At 40.3% G+C, this 19,063-nt stretch overlaps 1 long non-coding RNA gene across 1 annotated transcript in view; it reads right to left on the reverse strand.

Moving 5' to 3' along the window:
• Window positions 1-18,728, reverse strand: part of LOC144996199 (uncharacterized) — a 128,631-nt gene extending 109,903 nt beyond the window's left edge. The window contains exon 1 of the long non-coding RNA XR_013659235.1: window positions 18,553-18,728. This is a non-coding gene — a long non-coding RNA (uncharacterized LOC144996199). The remainder of the gene's footprint in view (window positions 1-18,552) is intronic.
• Window positions 18,729-19,063: the final 335 nt, after the last annotated feature.

Here is a 19,063-nt window from a genome sequence, read left to right on the forward strand (position 1 = left end):
TCAAAGACAGAGTTGCACCTCGTCTCAGCAATCAGTCGCATTTAACCGAGCTCCCTTATCCTGCAGACACATCCAAGTTCAAAGAAGACAAAGGAAGGAGTAGCTGTGGGAAGAGTCTACCCCTCTCCCCCTTCAAGTCACATAAATCTTTTAATCATGACACTGACTGAAGCAGTACCCTCCTCTTCTTTGTCGTCCCTTGAAATCATGTTATTTTCTGTTCTCCTCTTTCTTCTCTTGCATTTAACATGTCTTCTGCTGCTTTTTTTCCCCCTCCGCACGGACACGGCGCTGAATAGCCTTCGTCTTGTTTGACCTCCCCACTCCTCTTGTTGTCTGCCTACTGTAGCACTAATGAGTACACCGACTAAGTCTGTAAATTATTCAATAACTGGGAGAAGAATCTCTAATTCCCCTGCAACGCTTTTTTTTTTCCAAAAATAGATTTTCTTGTGTAGGGAGAGAATCACTGTTCGCTGCTATCGGAAAATGAGCCGTTGATTCCTCTGTTCCGACCACGGCGCCTGATTTAACGTGACGCTGTGAAAAATGGGGGTAATTATGACGAGGTGATTTAACATTTGCTGTCATCTGTTTGCGGTATAAATCTGTCCTGGTGAAAAAGGGTGGACGTCTCTTGCAAAAAACAACACATCCGCCATGCAGGATTTGAATTACTGGAACAAAAGCTGGGTGAGAAAACTCACTGGCTGTAATGTGTTTCATGATGGCACAAAGCCATTTTTCTTCACGACAGAATCAGCTGATTTAGTTGATTGTGTAAGCCTATCACTACTGGAAAGTGTTGCATATTAGATTTTCTTTGCTTCAGAATTTGCTGGACTTATGTTAATTGCATAAACAGTTGAAAAGTTCCTTTATAAGTTATTTGTTAATCCACATCCCAAGGTTAACCTCTAGAGCTAAAGCTCCAGTGTTAAAGGGTTAACACCACATTGACTTCTGCTGTGAAGAAGCTTTTATTGTATTTTTGTTGATTGCATAAACAGTTAAAGAGTTAATGGTATGTCCAAGAGCATGTGTTATGTAGGCAATATTTTTTATGTTAAAGGGTTAACGAATCTTAATTTTGAGCTGGACACGCCTCTAAATCTTCACAGTGTGAGGACTATTTTTTATTTTTTTTAATATATTTCTGCTTTTATTTTTTGTTTTGGTTGAATTCTGCCACTTGTTTTACCTCCACTCACAGTCACTCAGCATTCTGTTATCAACTTTGAATTTCCTTGGGTTTTTTAATACATTTTGAACACATCCTCTACTTTTTTCTTTCATCACCAACTATGACATCACTTAAAACCTGATAACTATGAACATTTTACAAAGATTATTTATGACTACACGATGTTCTGATCATAAAACTTGGATAATTTGAAAAGAAAGCAAAAAACATACATAATTTTTTAAAGACGAATCGTTCAAATGCATTGTGGTCTATATTCGCCAAATGAGTTAGCATCAATCCATAGTACTTTTTTGCAGAGGCTTTTGGGAAATTTCCAGGACATTGGATAGTGGAATGATAGATTCGAACACCGGGCAAAATGGCGAACATCCTATATAGTTCACTAAAAATTAAGGAAATTCGGACTCAGCTTTAGTATGAACCAGATTGTCTTGTCCTCATCCGGTTTGAAATGTCTTTTAGTCAGGTTTACACATTGAAGTTTTCCTTTATTTTTCCAATTTTTTTTTTAGTTTTTTAAACAAATTCATGCCAACAGGCAAGTCTCCTGCATTTAGATCCCTCAAATCCAAGCCCCCATTGTTTATTCTCTCCATATTATAGTGTTAAAGTTTCATCTGTTCCAGTCAAGGTGTTCTCTGAAACCAAACCCTACTTTTAGCAGTGATTATCTCCACATGTTTGATCTAACAAATCTTTCATAGTTTTGCTGTTGGTTCAATGAAACTTGAAGGCACTCCCCATGTTGATTTTAACAACAACAACGTGGACTACAATGGCGGGGATAATGAATCCAATTATTTCTTGCTTGGTTCACTTTTTTTCTTTGTTTTTTTTAAAACCAATTTGCAATTCAACTCTCTCTTGTTGGCTTTCCATTAAATATGAGTTGCATTTTTCTAATTGAGTTTATTTTGATGAGCTTTGAGCAGATCTTCCTCCTCAAAACATTAATTTTACCTATTTTAGATTTAACTTTTGTTTGGTGGAAAATACTTGATAACTCCCGGAAATACTGGTAAACAGCTTTAATTACGTTAAACAAATGGCCCGTCCCATCGGGATGGGGGGGGGGGGGGGGGGGGGTTTACTAGAAGCAAAGACATTAAAGTTCTTCATGGGAACAGATGTGTTATCTTTTCCATCAGGCAGCAGTTACTGCACACTAATATACATCCTTTGAAACAAAACTACCCTTCATATGAGATGTCAGTGCATCAAAGGATGATGAAACGGCTTCATGTGCTGAATAAGATGATGAGATCACCAACCCCCACATCCCCATTTCCTCCTGCCGCTTCCTCCCTGCTTCTGAGCGGATGAGGAGAAAATGAAACAGAAAACCTAAATCAGCTTGGGTCTGCTGACCTCACTTTGTAGTCCAAAATGAAATGTGCTTCCTGGAGAAGATGGACTCAATCTCAAATGGTTTTGAAGCCTTAAAATAAAAGGAAAATTGAGAAACTCTGCATTACTGAAAAACTGTGTTTTTTTTTCAACTATATATATATATATATATATATATATATATATATATATACTTTTTTGTTTGTGTCAGTTTTGCTTCATAAACAGTATCAGGATTCCAACCATTAGACCAGGGGTCACCAACGCAGCGACCATGCTGAGCTCAGTGTGAAGTATTGTTTGTGTCACTCTTCCTGCACTGAAATGAACCAGGAGATAAGGAAAATACAGTGATTTTGAGGATAAAAATGATTAGAATCAAACGTATAATTGGCATTTATGGAACAGGTTAGTGTTATTTTATAATCAGTAGGCTTTACATCTCATGACGACAGGGGAGAAAGACGACAGGTGAAGGAAGCACTGCCTGTCACCTGCCTCTCCCCAACTGCACATTCCTGCTTGAAACTTATTATTTCAACCAGGACCTAAACTCTCCCCAACCAATACGAAACCTGCACAACTTATGTCCATCCATTAAAAGAATTTTTTTTCCCCACAAAGTCAGAATAAAGACCACACTATTGAGCTGAAAAACCATCCTAAATGGTAACACTGGTCTCTAACTTAAGAGTGCATGGACTGGCTGTCGACTGGAGTATACCATTGCTGCAGAAGGACGGGGGAGGACCAAACACTTTTACACGATCAATCTTATGCCCTTTCAGTGATTTGGGGTGTTTTTTCATGACAGAGTTAAAAAATGATGGTCGTAAAATTTACTTTATAAATTTTCATTAAGTGTTTAGCTCTTTAGCCCTTAGAGAGTTGGGCCCCAGGCGATCGCCTATGTTTGCCTAATGGGAAATCCGCTCCTGCTAATTATTATGATCATTACTAGCAGTATACTAGTCTGTGGTCTTGTTATTTGGGAAAGTTGAATAAAGTTCACACATCTCTCCAACACGCATTCAAGCGACCTCTTCCAATGAAAAGTCTATGAAAACGCATATATAGGGTGTTTCAGGCTCTAAAACCTTCATAGTCACGCCTCACAATGCAAGTTTCTACGACCTTTTTCTGGCTCCATCTACAAAATGCGCAGCCATTGAACGCGCTTTGAAAGTTAAACCAGGTTGAACTTTGATTAATCGTGGACTCTGATATCATACTGACGTTTGGATGGTTTGTCTTTGAATTCACAGACGTGCCAGGCATCTGAAAATTGATTAAAGTAAAAATGAATAACAATCAGTTATAGTTTGTCTTGGCAGTATTCGAAATCAATACTGCTATTGCCAAATTGGACGGTTTCTGCATCATTTGTTCCACTCAAATCCTGACATTGACAGTACTGGCATCGGTTCCTTCTATGACCTTTTGTGGGTTTTACCTCCAGCTTAAGGTCAGCATCCGTCAGCTTCATGAAATACTTCTGTGTGGTATTGATGAAGCGTTTGTAATATATGCCACCACAGACGTCTTCATCAAAAACTCATTTCCTTTTAACAAGGAATGTCCCAGTAAGTGAAAGCAATCAAATCAGACCTGCTGAGGCTTCGATTAATCACATCGGGTTTGAGGATTTTATTCAGGGGACTGTGAATTTTTGAGGCCATTTGAATCGGTGAAGGTTAAGGCTTCTGGTAAAGCTGTAGTTTATGTCAGTTTGTGTTTTGCTGCATGACTTTGCAGCATCTGATTGTTACATGAAAAGCATACAGAGCTGTCCTTTGCTTCAACAAACTGTGACACAGCAAACAGAGAAATCCCCATTCTGACAAAAAATCCTGAACTGCTTTGTGCAGAAAAAGAGACTTTTCATGTATGACCTTGCCTCGTATTACTGTTTCGTCAATCAGTTCCACACTCCTAACCCAAGAGATTTATGACCTTCATGCTGGTGCCACTTAGTCTGTGTGGGGTTTTGCAATCTCCAAAGTGTTCTGCAACTGTGGTGAAAGCAACTCTTCTGAGAGTAAATGTGAAGCATTAGCAAAAACATACTTCATGATTCTCTGCAATCCACTTCCTGTTTTTGTCAGTTGCACTGATTCAGCTGAACCATTAGGATATTCATTATTATTTCTGTTTTCCTCAAGAGTTTGTGATGTTTAGGCTGCACAAATCAGCCTTCACTTTCTTCCGGGCACTTTTAGACTGACACTGTCTAAATTCATTCACTACTGACTGAACTTTATATGGCGCTGTGATTTTATTTGGACTGTCCTAATGTACAATTCCTAAAGCCCTAGAAGTTTCTCAGAACTCTCTGCCAAACTAGTGTGCATTGAGGCTATCTAGATTTGCAAATATAGACCACAATGCATTGCAACAATTTTTAATTTGAAAAAAATGAATCATCCACATTTTTATCATCAAAACACAGTGGATACATAAATAGTATCTGTAAAATGTTCACTTTTATTAGGCTTTGAATTTGACAAAGTGGTAGTGTCATATTTCGTTAAAAAACACACAAAAAAAACGAGAAAGGCACACGAGTCTAAACTGCACGCACATCCAAGGAATTGGATAGTTCCACACTAGTCTTTTAGGGGTAAGGGAGTAGTAAATGAAGTTGGACGTGTTAGCCCATAAGTGTTTGACTGTTGTCTTTCCAAATCTACGTTTACATTCATTTTCGGACTTTGCATTTTCAAGAGACTAGTAATTCTATACACATAAAGCAACACATGTCACATACGATGTGTCCCAACCCAAGACTGTAAAGTGGTGTTTGCACTGCCTTCGGCAATGCACGTTCAAGTGCTCACTTCCATTAAAAAGTATATGTAAACGTGCGTATATGGGCATTTTGGGCTCCTGTGTTCAAAACTCTTGCGTTCATGCGTGGCTGCAAATTTTTTGAAGTTATTTTTCAGGCTCTACGTACAAAACAATCCACCATTGAATTTGAGTTCCAATAAAACTGTAATTCTTGGGTTGGCTTTCTTTTTGTGTGTCCTGTTTGCCTCCTGATATTCATAAAACCTATATTGTTTCTGTTGTCCACTCTAAACTGATGTTTGGCATGATTGAGCAATTTCTGCACAATTTAACCAATAAAGTTACAGTTTCATGATAAAAAGAAATAAAAAAAAGATTTTAGAAAAATCTGAAAAAAATGTAATAACTTTATGAATTCCTTTACTTCATGATTTGGTTCAAACCTCGATTTTGGGTCACAGTTTTGTTTCGTTTAGGTAGGCTAACTTATTAGCTTATTACTAATTAGTGTATCAGTTTATCCAACTGAATTCTTTTAAATCTCAACCCTCGCTCATTTTCTCGGGTGTTCCTCAAGGTTCTGTTCTCGCTCCCCTCCTCTTCTTTACCTACCCAGTACCCCTTTGCAATATATTCCGTAAATTCAAGATTGATTTTCATTGTTATGCAGATGACACTCAGCTCTATCTGTCCAGTAAACCCAATTCCTCTCTTCCACCTGCCTCTCTTTTCTCCTCCATGTCTGAAATAAAAACCTAGTTCACCTTAAACTTCTTCAAACTTAACAGCGATAAAACCGAATTATTCCTTATATGGTTCCAAATCTACCCTTTCCAAATTTTCCAAGTTTACACTTTCCATTGATTCCTCTCCAGTTTTTTTCCTCCCCTCCGAGTCTGGGTGTCATCCTTGACAGTACATTATCCTTTTAATCTCACATCAATAGCATTACTTGATCTGAATAAACTTCAATTGGTTCAGAATTCAGCTGCCCGCATCATCACCAGAACTCCTTCCTTTCATCACGTCACTCCCGTTCTCCAGCAGCTGCACTGGCCTCCAGTAACTTTAACTTCCAGTAACTAGATTAAATTCAAACTTCTTCTCTACACATTCAAAGCCCTCCATAACCTGGCTCCCTCTTATATTTCTAATCTCCACCATATTATTAATCCCTCTCGCTCTCTCCGGTCTTCTTTTTCCCTTCAGGTTTCTGTCCCTCCGGCCCGTATGGTCACCATGGCGAGCCGTGCCTTCAGCCGCTCGGCTCCCCAACTCTGGTACTCTCTCCCCCCAGACCTCCGTAATATCGACTCATTTTCAATTTTTAAATCCAGTCTCAAACCTATCTGTTTAAATATGCTTTTCCAGATCACAATTTTTCATCCTCTGATATCTGATATTATGAATGATTTCAACTTATTTATTGTCTTTAACATGTGATTTTATTGTTTTTTACTTTTGAATTTGTACAGTGTCCTTGGGTGTTTTGAAAGGCGGTTTAAAATAAAATGTATTATTATTATTATTATTATCATTACAAAACAACAACAACAAACAAAAATGTCTAAAAAAAAAAAAAAAAAAAAAAAAAAAAATCCTTTTTTAAATTTTCTAACAAGCAAGTAAATGAAAAAACACATTTCTATTTGTTTATACTAACCCTGGTTTAATGTAATAAATTAATGAAAAAGTAATTAATTCTTCTTCAATTTAGCACAACATGTGTTTAGCACTTTCAAGATAAACACTTTCCCCGTGATTTGGTTCAATGGTGTAACATATGGTTCTGTTTTAAACGGAGAATTGTGGGATCCCTACTATAAATAAAATGTGTAACGGAACCAAAATACAATTTTATACCAGTTCCTTTATGTCTGCCCACCTCCAGTTCAACTTCAAAGTGTTTTGCCATCTTTCACTTAAAGAGCAGATTCTTCGGGAAAAAAAACAAAACAAAAAAAAGCGTTGCTATATAACCAGTTCAAGCACTGCTAAAAATACACAGATTCATGTTTTCTCGTGCTCGTGACAACCCAAACCCACTTCTTTTGCATATTTAAACTCATCTAGTAAAGCAGTAGTTGGAAGTGGTAATTAGCTGTGAAGTTGTTAAAGTACCTTCATCAGCTCTTTCTGTCTCCATGTTCTCCAGAGAATGTTTCCATATTTGCATCGCTTCCTGGGATTTTTCACTGTTTCTCTGTTTTTGGCTTGTAATTAATATTAGAAGTGTTTGCAAAAAGGTCTTTACTTGTATGTTTCACAAACTAAGTTGATTTTACAGCTTCATGTTGGAACTGTTTTGTAGCACCAATGTGGAAAAAGATGCTTAAACCCACAGATGCAGTGTCCTGATGGGTGCATTATGGGTTCTGGTATATCTTGATCTCATAGGACCTGATTGCTTTCATTTTTGTTTTTGTTTTTTTCTTATTTTAATTCTTTGATTTTTTCCTTCTGGCCCTTTTTGCTCACCTGATAAGAGCAGAATTTCCCAACCCCTGCCCTTAAGGCACACTGACCTGCATGTTTTCCATGTGACTTTGCTTGAGCACACCTGATCCAGGTCATCATCGAGCTCTTCGGAAGCCTAATGATGATGATGACAGTCATTAGAGGCAGGTGACAGGGCAGAGCAGAAATAAAAAACATGCAGGACAGTTTGCCCTGAGGGAACCGATTGAAAAAACAATAAGAGGAAAAAAAATAGAGGCCAGTGCAATAAGAAAGCCTACAGAGGGTGTTCATCATTTTTCATCTAGAACAAAATCCAGTGCCCTGGAAATTTACTCAGAAGTGTCTGCAAAAAAACAGTGTAAACGAATGCTTACACTGCTTGATTGGCAATCATGAACCACAATGTATTTGAACAACTTGAATTTGAACAAATGCATGTAAATTCTTTTTTTTATAAATCCTCCAAGTTTTCATGTTGGTGGCAACACCTAAATAACACCTTCTCTGTGACTTATCATAAGTGTTTGAACAATTACACCATCAATGTGAATAAGCTGAGAAAAGCAGCTTTAATATCGGCTTTGCACCAAAATGCAACGAACTACTAACATAAAGTTTTAGGGTAACGGCTGCTTTTCACCACATCAGAAATAAGTGACTTATATTAGTTAATTTGATTGCTTTATTGGTTTTATCGTTTGATTGCTTTTATTGCATCTATTTGTTTACAGATTTTATGTATATTTGATTTTATGTTCAGCACTTTGGTTGCTTCTGTATTTATAAGTGCTAAAATAAAACTACAACTGATTAATTGTTAGTTGCGTAAACACTTTTACTACTGTAAAGTGCTGCATATGAGCGCAAAGCTGCTTTTCTCTGCTTCATAATCCGCTGGAATGACATCAAACATGTAAAAAGTTCCTCAAGTCCTGTAGCGATGGGAAAGGGGCAAAAACGGCAGGTGGAAGATGCCACTGGCAGCCGCAGCTCCAATCCTGCATGCAGGCGGTTCAGGATACTGGTCGCTTGTTGCTGAAGCAAGGAGATGACGGCAACACTCGGCAACACCCTGAACGACCAAGCAGCCTTTTTTAGGGACGCACTGCTTGCTCCACATGGAGAGGGGCCTAGAAAAGGTGGCCTAAACAAAGCTCATCTCCTCCCATACCCTGTTGGCTAGCCGCGGTCAACGGGCATCTTCGAAGCGGTCGAACATCAAGGAAAAAAAGGTTCCCACCTACCTCAAAAGGTGTAAAAGGTTTAAAAGTGGCATGTTGGAACATCAGAACCATGCTGGACGCAGGCAGTCGTCCCGAACGTCGTTCTGCTCTCATCGCGCATGAGCTATCAAGACTCTCCATCGATATTGCAGCCCTTAGTGAAGTCCGATTCCCAGGGGAAGGTAGTCTTAGAGAGAATAGCGCAGGTTACACCCTCTTTTGGTCTGGCAGGCCGGAAACAGAGAGACGCCTTTCTGGAGTCGGTTTCTTTGTTAGAAACTCCATCGCCTCAAAGCTGGAAAACCTTCCAACTGGCCACTCTGACCGCATCATCTCCATGCGCCTACCACTAAGAAACAAGTACCACTATATGCTCCAACTCTCCAAGCGGAAGCTGCAGAAAAGGAAAATTTCTATGCCAATCTCCGCAACCTCCTGCAAAGTGTCCCAGCAGACGACAAGGTTATTATCCTTGGCGACTTCAATGCCAGAGTTGGCCAAGATTCAGTAGCCTGGAAAGGTGCACTTGGCAAACACGGTGTTGGCAGCTGCAACGACAACGGGCGCCTGCTGCTGGAGCTTTGCACCGAGCACCAATTCACCATCTCAAATACCTTGTTTCAGCAAAAGGCCAGTCTGAAAACTACCTGGATGCATCCTCGGTCAAAACATTGGCACCTCATCGATTACATCATAGTGCGTCAGCGAGATACCAAAGATGTCTTGCACACCAGAGTGATGCCCAGCGCAGAGTGCCACACAGACCACCGCCTTGTGCGCTGCAAACTCAATCTCCATTTCAAGCCGAAACCCAAGAAAGGTGGAGCGCTAAAGAAGAAATTGAACATCAGCGGCTTACAGTCAGCTGAAACCAAGGCAAAATTCCAAGCAAGTCTACAGTCCAGGCTTGAAGACACCAGCCGCCCAAGTGATCCCTCCCCTGTACCACTCTGGGAGCAACTCAAATCTGTTATCCTGCAGACCTCTGAGCAAGTACTTGGATTCTCCAGCAGAAAGAACAAAGACTGGTTTGATGAAAATGATCTGGTAATCCAGGAATTGCTTGCAAACAAGAGAGCAGCTCATCAGGCTCATCTAGCCCAGCCGTCTTGTCCTGTGAAGAAGGCTGCCTTTCGTCTTGCGTGCAGCAACACCCAACGCAAACTCAGAGAAATCAAGAACGAGTGGTGGACCATCCTTGCAGTAAGAACTCAGCACTGTGCAGACACTGGCGACCTCAGGGGGTTCTACGAAGCCCTTAAGGCAGTGTATGGGCCCACGCACCAAATCCAGAGTCCCTTGCGCAGCTCAGACGAACGGAGGCTTCTAGCAGACAAAACTTCCATCTTGGACCGCTGGACTGAACACTTTCGAGCCCTCTATAGCGCTGATCGTGTGGTTGGCGTGTCAGCAATTCTCCGTATTCCCCAGCAACCACTCAAGGAGGAACTGGACGAGGCGCCTTCTATGGATGAGACCTTAAAAGCCATTAAGCAACTGAAAAGTGGCAAGGCAGCAGGAGTTGATGGCATCCCACCAGAGTTATGGAAGCATGGTGGCCCAGCGTTACACTCCAAACTCCATGAACTGTTTATCTGCTGCTGGGAGCAGGGAAAATTACCGCAAGATCTCCGTGATGCAGTCATCATCCCCCTCTACAAGAACAAGGGAGTAAAGTCTGATTGCTCAAACTACAGAGGGATTACCCTACTCTCCATTGCAGGGAAAATCCTCGCAAGAATCCTACTCAACAGACTTGTGCCCACCATTGCCAAAGACCATCTTCCAGAATCCCAATGTGGCTTCAGAAGCAACAGGAGCACAACTGACATGGTGTTTGTCCTCCGACAGCTCCAAGAAAAGTGTCGTGAGCAGAACAAGGCACTCTATGTAACCTTTGTCGACCTGACCAACGCGTTTGACACTGTGAGCCGAAAAGGCCTGTGGCAGATCATGGAACGTCTCGGCTGCCCACCCAAATTCCTCAACATGGTTGTTCAGCTGCACGAAGACCAGAGCGGCCAGATCAGGCTCAATAGCGACCTTTCAGACACTTTCCCCATCATCAACGGCGTAAAACAGGGCTGTGTCCTGGCACCCACTCTTTTTACGATCTTCTTTAGCATGATGCTAAAGCAAGCCACTGATGGCCCTGATGACGAGGATGCCGTGTACATTCGCTACCGCCTCGATGGCAGCTTGTTCAACCTGAGACGACTGAAGGCTCACACCAAGACCCGTGAGCAAATGATCAGTGACCTCCTCTTTGCCGATGACGCAGCTCTCCTAGCTCACACCCAGAGAGCACTTCAGCGACTAACTTCCTGCTTTGCAGATGCTGCCAAGCTCTTCGGACTTGAAGTTAGTCTAAAGAAGACAGAGGTCCTCCACCAGCCAGTACCTCGGGAAGTGTACCAGCCTCCCCATGTCTATATTGGAGAGACAGAACTAAAAGCTGTCCAGCAGTTCACCTACTTGGGGTGCACAATTACCTCAGATGCCAGGATCGACAAAGAGTTAGACAACAGGCTCGCCAAGGCGAATAGTGCCTTTGGCAGACTCCACAGTCGGGTGTGGAACAACAAGCACCTGAAAAAACCCACCAAGATCAGTGTATACAGGGCAGTTGTGGTGACCACCCTTCTTTCCGGCTCTGAGTCTTGGGTCACTTACCAGCACCATCTGCGAGTCCTCGAACGTTTCCACCAGCGCTGTCTACGCACCATTCTTGGCATCCATTGGAGCGACTTTGTCACCAATGTTGAAGTCCTCGAGAGGGCAGACATCCAAAGCATAGAGGCCATGCTTCTTAAGTCGCAACTGCGGTGGGCTGGGCATGTACACAGGATGGAGGACCACCGACTGCCAAGGATCACTCTGTATGGCGAACTTGCATCAGGCCAGCGAGATAGAGGGGCACCAAAAAAGAGATACAAAGACTCTCTTAAGAAATCCCTTGGTGCTTGTAACATCAACCATCGTCAGTGGTCTACTTTGGCAAAAAAACCGTGACACCTGGCGCCAGTACATCAAAGACGCTGTCTCCTCTTTTGAAGACAAGCGACGGACTAGGCTAAAAGACAAACGGCAAATGAGAATAGCCGGCCTCACGACTGCACCGAATCCAGAACAGACTTTCACCTGCAGCCTCTGCTGCAGGATCTGCCTTTCCCATATTGGATTGCTCAGCCACGAGCGAGCTTGTAGAAGACGTGGACAACCCTCTTCATAATCTTCGTTTACGAAGCCTCGCCATGAATCCGCTGGAATGACATCAAACATGTAAAAAGTTGAAGAGTTAAAGGGTTAACAATAACATTAATGCTCATTGGGCGGGACAAGCAAAAGTAAAAGTTCAATTTACTCCACCTACCTACAAATCAAATAAACCGCAACCTGAATAACGCACACAAACAAAAAAAAAAAAAACTATGAGCATAGGTTCATATATATACACTGACCAAAAATATACACGCAACACTTTTGTTATTGCTCCCATTTTTTATGGTATGAAGTCAAAGATGTGAAACATTTTCCACATTCACAAAATAACCAGTTCTCTGAAATATTGTTCACAGATCTGTCTAAATCTGTGATAGTGAGCACTTCTCCTTTGCCAAGACAATCCATCCCACCTCACAGATGTGCCACATCAGAATGCTGATTAGACAGCATGATTATTGCACAGGTGTGCCTTAGACTGGCCACAAGAAAAGGCCACTCTGAAATCTTCAGTTGTATCACACAGCACAATGGCACAGATGTTGCAAGTTTTGAGGGAGCGTGCAGTTGTCATGCTGATAGCAGGAATGTCCACCAGAGCTGTTGATAGAATGTCTATTTCTCCACCATAAGCCGTCTCCAAAGGCGTTTCCGACAATTTGGCAGCACATCCAACCGGCCTCACAACCACAGACCACGTGTAACCACACCAGCCCAAGACCTCCACATCCAGCATGTCCACCTCCAAGATCTTCTGAGACCAGCCACTCGGACAGCTGCTGAAACAATCGGTTTGCAGGTTTGCATAACCACAGAATTTCTGCACAAATTGTCACAAACAGCACAAAATGTCACAAACTATATATATATATATATATATATATATATATATATATATATGTATATACACACACATAAGCACATTAGGTCTTTGGGTTTTAGGGAACAGTGAGGTCATTTGGACATAACCTTACTGAAAAATAGAGTATCATAGGGAAACTGGATTTTCAAGCTATTGAAAACCTTTCAGTGCTATAGTAAATAAAAAGAAATAAATAAAAACCTTTTCTGTTTTTATTTTTTCTTAAAGTAAATTTAGTAGACAGTTGCCTCCTCGCTCACAGTCAGTGTTGTTTACAACCTCAGAGACCTTTTGGGATGCCCCTGCTGACCGACACCACCTGTTACTCGGTTGCTTTTTTCTCTTGTTTGTCCTGAATCTTGGTTCTAAAACTCCCTGGCTTGATGCAAGACAGGACACAATCAAATCATGCTTCAGGATATATTTAAACGCATAGCAGAAGTTGAGATATAAATGTCTGAGTGAAAATAAAAAATATAAAAACTGCTTTCATTTCATTTGTTTATTCAGCCCCGAGGCAACTCTTTTTCCATCACATTCCTATCATACTCTGAATCTGTTCTTCTGATTTTATGTGAAAATGAAAAGCATCTTTTGCTTTGGAAAATAAAATTTGTGAACAGGTTTACAGGCAGATTCAGTGTTATGATGATCCCATAAAACAATATCCTGTTTCCAGAGAGTGCAGGAAGCTGCACACAGCAACCATGGAATAAAGCTGAGTTTTTATAAAAAACTTTATAGTTTACAACACTCTGAATCTACCAAAGGGCCTAAAAATGACAAAAACCAAAAAGCTTAAAACAGCAAAACTAGTAATGATTTAAAGAATAAAGTACCATTTAATTTTAAGACATAAATGAGATGATTGTCAGCTTCTGAAAGACCCACTCAGAGGAAAATTGTGTTTTTAGTGTTTTCAGAATGCACTTGTGGCCTTTTTCTCATGATGGAGAACACACAAAAGGACTTATGCCGTATGAATATACCATTCTGAGTATGTAACCATTCAAATCATTGTGAATCGGGAGCAGACAGGGAAAAAAAGCACTTTGAAAAAGATTTTTGTGACATTGAAAATACAAGAGACTATTAGTTAAGATCTGTGTTTGTCTTTGTTTTCCTCATCTGCGCTGGTATCTGGCTAAAAACTGCACGGCTGGACAGATCCAATATTAATTCCATTTTTGTTGCACTGGTAATGTTAGGTTTGTTAGGGGCTGTAGGCTAGCAGGACAGATAGCTCTCAGTCATTGGTGACGGGAAACGGCCGGCGTTGCTCCGTGACATTGGTCCTGCCCACAACTCAAATGGGAATTTCTTTTGAACTACAGCCTCCTATGCAGAAACTAAGTACTAGAAAACGACACGTTTTTTTTTTTTCATTTGGGCGGAAAACAACATTATTATAAAAGACCACTGGTAAACATTTTGAAAATAGATCCAAAAAATGATCGGAGTGAGAGTTTATGAGGATATTATTTATTATTTATTTTATGAGGATATTATGTTAAAATCAAGTTGCCCAACTTTTTTTCCCCCAAATCTGACAAAACCCATCATTAGCCAAATGTTGCACTTCTTCAAATGACCACTGACGGAACCGTTTTATGTTGACTCCTATTTAGGGTTTTGTTTTCACCCAGAATCCAAAATCAATTCACAACGGACAAATCGATCCGCAATTTTATAAATTCTCTGCACACAAATGCATTCTGGTGTCAACATTATGTTTAATGTTCATTTCTTCTGGAGTTTGAAGAGAAACGGAATTTCAATTTCTCTATATGTGAAAACATTATAGAGATTGACAATAAAGTTTAGTCTGACTTTGACTTGAATGACAGTAAATGTGTTTCTGTACAAGATTTGAATCCTGATATTGATGGGCGGGTGAAGTTTCAGGGGAGAAAGGGAGGTTAACTCCAAATTCTTCTGGTCACAAATGTTTGCAAGTTTAATTTAGTTTAATTTTTCATGGATGTGCACATTTATATTTTAGGCAGGTGTTTCTTTTTTTTGCGTAGCCCCTCTTGTTTCTTGTTGGGATTGCTTCAGTATCAGATGTAAAATATTTAGTCTGTATAAAATTGAATAAAGTGAAATGCATTTTATTTGAGATCCATTGTCCTCTGTGAATGAATGTGTAACAATAAGTAATTAGCCCCACCTAACCCTACCAAAAAATAGGAAAAAAGTTTTTTGCTTTTTTGTTACTGGTCCGGCCCACTTAAGATCATACGGGTTGAATGTGGCCCCCGAACCAAAATGAGTTTGAAACCCCTGCTGTAATTGATCAAACACTTATAAGTCACAAAGCAGGTGTTATTTAGGGGTTCCCGGCAACATCTCCAGTGTTAAAAGGTTATGGTTAACTAAATGCTACTCTGGGCTGCACGGTGGCGCAGTGGTTAGCGCTCTTGCCTCACAGCAAGAAGGCCCCCGGTTCAAGTCCCGACTGGGGGACATGAAAAACACAACATCAATGGGGGACCTTTCTGTGTGGAGTTTGCATGTTCTCCCCGTGCATGCGTGGGTTTTCTCCGGGATCTCCGGCTTCCTCCCACCGTCCAAAAACATGCTACATAGGTTGATTGGCAACTCTAAATTGTCCATAGGTGTGAGTGTGAATGGATGTGTGTTTGAGGATATTCCACCCTGCGACAGATTGGCGACCAGTCCAGGGTATCCCTTGCCTACGCCCAAGTGGCCGGGATAGGCTCCGGCAACCCCGTGACCCCGAAAGGGAATAAACGGTTAAGAAGATGAATGAATGAATGAATAAATGCTACTCCCACTTTAGTCTTAACTTTTCACTACATCACAGCAACCATTTTAAATTTGAAGTCACTTCACCAAACTACATTATTTTAACGTTTCTTTATATATGATAAAGTGGTTCAAAATGTGACACATTTTATTCTTAGCTGAACCCACCTAATTAAGGTAAGAAAAAGAGCCGTCACCGCTCCTGCCCTCCTTTTCCTACAGCAGCGGTGACAGCTCTGGTTCCTTCTCTCACCTTAATTACACATAAATAAAGCGGCTGCAGCAGAATGTACCTTCCCAGATCAGAACAGCTGTGATGGCTCTGAACGTAAAGGCTGAAAGCGTGGATGTAATGGTCTTGTTAATGTGTAATCTGAGTGTAGCTGGTGGCGCCATGTGATGATGCGCCTTGCATATCTGCTGCCATCTGCATCTCTGCAGTCCACTGAGGACATGAGCAGTCAGATGGCGAGAGAGCTGGAAATCCTCTCCTCATAATCTTAAACCAAGAAGCAAAGCTGAAATCAATTCCGAACGATGGGAAATTTGGGATTATTACCGCACAAAGGGATGGTTTTCTTCGCCTGTCCTCTGGCTGTTTTTGCTCCCCGTGTGCCGGCCTTTCAGAGACTTTATGACAGATTAGTACTCATTGGTCAATGGATGTGCAAGTCAACAACTCGCCACAATGAATTCTGGGTTGATATGAGCCCCCTCCGTCTGATGTTTCCCGGGAGATTTTGCTGGATTACAAAGAATTTGCAAGGAGTTATAGATGGGGACTTTTGCAGCTTCCTGCAGAAAAAAAACTTTTAATTTTTTACTGCTGGCTGAAAAACATCTGCTAATTTCTGTCTCATTTGACCATTTTTTAATTGTACAAGTTTTTTTCTTTTTTTCTCTATGTTCTCAAAAAAGAGGAACTTAATTTATTCATGTTGAGTTTGACTCCTTAAAGTTTCTTTCCCCAGTAAAAGAAATGGACCAACTTTAGCTTTAACATGTTCTTGTGACTTAAAACATGTTCTAAATAAAGAAAATGAAGCTCAAAATGGCATTTCTGACTATTTCTTTACAAAAATTTTGTTGAATCAAGAGCAGAGGAAAAAAATGTGGTTTGAAGAGAGCGTATTTGTTACGTAAAAGTTCACCATTATTTTTGCACCAGTACTAGCTTGGGGTTGTGAGGGGCTGTAAGCTAGCTGGCTAGAGCAAATGAACACAGAAGGATCATGGGAAATAAGAAAGTCCAAAAAAAATCGACACAGGATACAATCCAGGAAACACTTTGAAAATAGATCAAAAGATGATAGGAGTGAGACTTTAAAAGAGCCAGAACAAAGGGGAAATACAGTCAGCTGCTTAGAGTTGTTAACACTTTAATACAGATACCTCTGAATTGGAGACATATCAGAAAAATACATCTGGCCCACAGACACACAGCAGAGAGCAGGGAGGTACACAGGATTTTAAAGGGGCAGGGGCTCAAGGTTGAAATAGGGCAGCAAAAACGAGATATTTTTGTTTTTTAGTAATGTACCCTCATTATAAACATGTAAGGTTTTTTCAATTCAATTCAGGATTCTTTCGATTAGCTCCATTCCATTTTGTTCAGAGTTTACACATTTAGACATATCTAGAAATACATTAATAAACTATATATGTTTTAAAGATATTCATATTAATATGATACAGTTCACATAGGGTAAAATTTATTAGTGAAATACTAAACCAATGAGGTTGTTAATACCATACAGTGTTACATGGTTTCTCAAAAGGAGAAGCTCCTACAATAATTATTAACACTGTAAAGGCTCTGAACTGGCGCATATTACAAAAATAAATGTTCTGTTCGTTCCATAAAAGTTGGTTCCATAAAAGAGGACCAACCAGTTTTCCTGCAGAGATGAAAGCTGCTGGAAATGTTTCCAGAAACTAGGAAAAAATGCCGTTCACAATGTGCCCTCTAAGATCTGACCTCCAGGAGATGAGTAAAAGGTCATTCACACAGAGGCTAGTTCATGACCAAAATGCCACATTTACCCCTAAATGCATAAATAAACAACCACCTTTTATATTAATCACACACACAAAAAAAAAAAAAAAAAAACAGTAAAACACAACTGGATCAAAATGTCAGAAATTTAACTTCATCTTAACTGGATCTTTTAACATCATTTGTGAAGAAAAAAATAAAAGCTATACAATAAGTGAAGCCTTAAAGCAAGAAAATAATTTAAATTTAATTAAAAAAGGCAGAGATGGGTACATTGAATGTTTGGCTGGAGGCACACATGAATTGGATTTGTTTGCTCATTCTGCACTAAATGTTGCATCTAGTGTAACAGGCAAAAAAATTCAGTTTCAGAGCCCTCCCCTGGAAATGTCAGCATTTTTTCCGCATGGATATATCTACAGCTCGCACACATTCTGAGGCTTTACTATCCAAAATTTATGCGAAAAGATCCATTTCTCTGTCAGTCCTAACCCAGGCATCTATAGTTCATCCAAGTGAGAATCTCCAGCGAAGCGGCTGCATCTCAACAGCTTTCCCAGAGTTAAAATAGAAAAAGAAATCAAGTTTACACGTATTTACTGTTTATCAGACAGCCAGCGTGACACATCTCTGCTGCACTGAGTTTTCTTCACAAGCCTGTCACTCAAATGCTCACCTGTTCAGTAAAAAGATGAAATGGAAGCATTTTCTTTGCGTCCGGACTTGATGAGCTGTCACACAGGTCTCTGTGCTTCCTCCTGAAGCTGGCAGGGTGCTCAGACTCTGCAGCTAATGAAGTCTTTGCTCACTTTACCTTTTTTTTTCCGAGACGATGATCGTTGCTCGCTTTTACTAGCTCTAATTGCAGCTCAAACTCTGCAAAAGTTGGCATAGAAAAAATAAAATAGAATGCAATGAGTTGCAAGCCTTAGTCATATTTTATTCACAAACATGAAAAACATTTGAAATCTCTGTAGTTTTGGGTTTAATGGTAATGAAATGTCTCAGAAAAACCCAAAAAGCGTGATGTTTTTGACTAAGTTGCTTCCTGTCTTTTGATAATTGCATCTAATTTTGTTTAAAATTTAACAGTTGTTTGGATTCCTTTGCAGTGCGAAGTCATCAGCATTTTAGTTTTTCATATTTCAATGGAAAAATGTTTTCCTCTTTCCCTTAAAAAGATGCTG

This window comes from Oryzias latipes, chromosome 12 (assembly GCF_053564925.1).
Source record: "Oryzias latipes strain Hd-rR chromosome 12, Olatipes_Hd-rR_3.1".
NCBI classification, from domain to species: domain Eukaryota; kingdom Metazoa; phylum Chordata; class Actinopteri; order Beloniformes; family Adrianichthyidae; genus Oryzias; species Oryzias latipes.